The 4001-nt window shown below is 39.2% G+C and overlaps 1 pseudogene; it reads left to right on the top strand.

Annotated features, from left to right (window-relative positions):
• The first annotated feature begins 265 nt into the window (after nt 1-265).
• On the top strand, nt 266-383 carry LOC126210754 (5S ribosomal RNA; annotated as a pseudogene).
• The last annotated feature ends 3618 nt before the right edge of the window (nt 384-4001 follow it).

Genomic DNA, 4001 nt, shown 5'->3' with positions numbered 1-4001 from the left:
CATATGCAGTGAACCATTTAAAATGTTTTTTTTGAAAGATATTATTTACAATATTCCTTAGCTAATTCTTGTTTGTTGGGTGTGATTGCTATATTCGTATGATCAGCAAAAAGAACTAGCTTTGCATCTTCATGAATGTAGAGTGGCAAGTCATTAATATATATTAAGAACAATAAGGGACCCAGAACTTAATCCTGTGGGACACTATTCTTCGTCCATACTACCGTTTAATTTTCTTGAATTCTGGGCTTCTTTTGTCAAGATACGCAACGGCCTTGCCGCAGTGGATACACCGGTTCCCGTCAGATCACCGAAGTTAAGAGCTGTTGGGCGTGGCCGGTACTTGGATGGGTGACCATCCAGGCCGCCATGTGCTGTTGCCATTTTTCGGGGTGCACTCAGCCGCGTGATGCCAATTGAGTAGCTACTCGACCGAATAGTAGCGGCTCTGGTCAAAGAAAACCATCGTAACGAGCGGGAGAGCGGTGTGCTGACCACACGCCCCTCCTATCCGCATCCTCAGCTGAGGATGACACGGCGTTCGGATAGTCCCGATGGGCCACTTATGGCCTGATGACGGAGTGCTTTTTTGTAAAGTTACGATCGACCAAAAACATTCGATGAATATCTCGGCTAATGTTTCAGACAGAGTGCTCTTTGTCCATGGAAACCCAAATTCGTGTGTAATGGAAGTTGGGTCTCATGTCAAATGCCAATTCCTTCCGGCCACAGCATAATGTTGGATGACATTTCCTGTTTCATTTCATATCATTCTGTTTTCTTACATTTACTGCATCAGCTTTCATCATGTGGATTAAATTTGTATTTGGTTTCACGTTTAGAAATTATCCACAACATTACTGAAAGTTACTGGGAATGAAAAGTACCTGTTTTTCGCAGTGACACAACAGGTTTTGTGGAGAGCACATTCTTCGAACTAATCCCACGTAACACAATTCAAGAGAACTACTCAACGTACTTTATGCAGTTCCTTTAAAAAGCACTCTGAAAAAAAAGACACATTTTGAAGCAGGAGTTGATATCAGCTTCCCTTACTACTTGGATGTACACAGCGCGCAGTGTCACCGCTCGTCTGCAGTAACACCTCTGCGTTGGTCGCTGTGCACGAATGTTGGTGACAGAATGTCAGTCCGCTTCGTGTAGTCGTGAGGTGAGCCGTACGAAAAAAATCGAGGATTGATTTTATAATATGGTTTTTGATACCTTTACTGCGAGACAGAACGATTTTTCAATTGATTTGATAAAGACTTCATCATAAGGTAATAATTAATTTTTCTTACTTTAATTGCGCGCTAACTGCAGCCTGTACATCATTATAACAATCTGGTATTCAGCACAGAACTTTCCCCCTAGTCTTAATTAGGTAAGTTTGGAGACAATTCAGGAAAGATTAAGTTAGTGCTACCTTTTGTAATCTACGATGAACATGTATATTTTGTAATATTATTTCTTTGGAATTCTCGAGTACAATGAAAAAACTTTTGTAAAGTGACTTTAAGTTTGCCATTACATCTTTTAAAGCAATCGGCATTAACGTAATTTAGTGCGTTTTCATCCATTTTCCAATATTTGTCACTCCATAGATAAAATTTCACAATTGTAATTTAAATGCAAACATTACGTGGACTCATTGTACACGGAGTTCACCTGTAGTTAGTTTCCCACTAAGTAAATGAGACGCACCTTTTTAGTAGCTTTCAACTGCAGCAGCAGAAGTTTCCAGAGAGCAGCTGCCAAGAGTTATTCATTGCAATAAGTAAGCCAAAAAGAGAAAAATAAAAAAAAATACATTTCATATTTCAAGGAACTTCCTTTCATAATGTCATGGCAGGGAAGTAAAGAAGTATGAAATGGGGTGTCGCGAACTTGAGTAGAATCTGGTTTTCTTTATTGGGAGACTCGATAGCCTTTCCTGGAAATCACGCAGTCAGATTAACTTCTGCTTCGATTAACTGTTTGCAATAGACTCAGCTTCTCAAACAACGTTTCAGACAATCTAAGCAAAGCAATCATCAGTGAAAAATCGATGAATAGAAACATAGCAATAATAATAATTAATTTTTTTTAAAGAAACTTTTACTTGGCGACATCTCTTCAATGGACGGGCTTCGTGAATTTTTTTGTGAATTTTGTTATCAGATCTGTGTGCACTTCTGCGCTATTTACTAACCATTTGTATATTCTTTATTCAGTCTAGTAGGAATAGTTTTGAATTTACAGTTTAGACTTCGTAAAAATCTGTCTAATACGGCTAATGCTGAAAGAAAAGCTAGGTGCAAAAGCACGAACAACGAGCAACCTCAGCATCAGAATTCTTCAGTTCCCAACCCAACCATGTCTACCGATTAGCAGATAATCACAACGTATGCAACCCTGACACAACAATGCCAGAGCGCCTGCATTCCACGCGAACAATTAGCTTCCGTTCAATACAGACCCGTTACAGTGTAGTTAATGCATCGACATCATATAGCTCTACTTGAACATTTGGTTCCCAGACAGTTATCGCGATTCTAGAGTGACAAGCAAGGGTTCCGTTACAACAGACGTCAGCTCTCATTAGATGACAAATTTTGCCGTGATAAACTGCGCCACGGAGAACACAAATTATCTGTTCCTCGACCCATGAATGCTACACATTCCTTACGTGGCACTCATGTTTTCAAATGGTACAACAAATGTTAAAAGTAGGAGAAAAATTACGAATACATTTGACACCCAGTTTGAAGAATTTACCAACAAACAGGAAGAAATTTCTGGGCCAGTTCTGATAATGGCAGTGAGGAGATTTCCAATATGCAGACACGTTTAGATGAACACACCATGCAGAGAGACTAATTAGCAGACGACAGTTTCAAGAACCTCACTAACAAATTCATCAAGAATAAAAATTTAGTAATTTATGGTAAGTTCCTATGGGACCAAACTGCCAAGGCCATCGGTCCCTAGGTTTACACACTACGTAATCTAACAAACTAGACTTGGCCACTGTTTCTATGTTTCGATACAGTGTATCGATACGTGGAACTGTTTCAGTGTTTCGGAACGGCTGTGGTTCACTGTTTCGAAACAGCGGTGTTTCATTCCGCCCTTGTCTCGATCTCGAGCCAGACACAGAAACTGTATCGTTGTTTCAAAATAAGGCTGTTTCAGTCCACCTGTGCTTGGAACGGACTGATTGTATCGAAACAGTGATGTTTCATTCCGCTCTGTGTCGGACGAGATTCGGGCTCGGCACAGGTACTGAAACACAGCATAACACTTCGTGAAACACTTTCAAGAGTGTCTAAATCTTTTTGACAAGCAATAGCATGAAGCTTAAGATGTCCGAAAATAAAGCTTCGTTTCTAGCTGACTATCCTATTCCGAAATGGCGTAAAATCTGCTTTATAAACACTAACTAAACAATAAAAAACGCATACTATTCACATTCAAAATAATAAATATGTGAAAATCATTCAGTTAAGTTACAATTTTTTATAACATATTCTTCTCTGTTCATGTACTGTAATCATATTAAGAAACGCAAGTAAGCCTGCAACATTTTGAATAAAAAAGGCGTAGAGTGACAGTTATTAGACATATACATAAATTTGATGTAGGTATAATTGCAAGCATCTGTTTGACATATCACTGATAGTGTAATGGTGAACGGGAAGGACTAGGAAGCATGGTGAATGTATAGTAACGGTTCGAAACACCTTGAAAGACAAAATTTTTTGTTATATTTTGTTATTTATTCGAATTATTTGGCGTTATTTGTGAGTCTATAGTGACTGTGCCTATTATCCTCAATGATTCCCTTTGTGTACATGGAAAGAAGCAGGATGGGTATATTACCCATACTAATGGAATGTGGGAACCCCAGTAGCATATCCGTTGTTTCTGCAGTTTGCTCCCACCTCCAGTTCCGTTCGTGGTGGTTCTTCTGTCTTCAGCTATGGCTGTCCTCAGCCAATTGAAAAGTATGAAAGTCACAC

The sequence above is a fragment of the Schistocerca nitens genome, chromosome 10, assembly GCF_023898315.1.
Source record: "Schistocerca nitens isolate TAMUIC-IGC-003100 chromosome 10, iqSchNite1.1, whole genome shotgun sequence".
Classification (NCBI taxonomy): Eukaryota; Metazoa; Arthropoda; class Insecta; order Orthoptera; family Acrididae; genus Schistocerca; species Schistocerca nitens.
The sequence above is the reverse complement of the archived record's forward strand: the minus strand, read 5'-3'. Positions and strand labels throughout refer to the sequence as shown.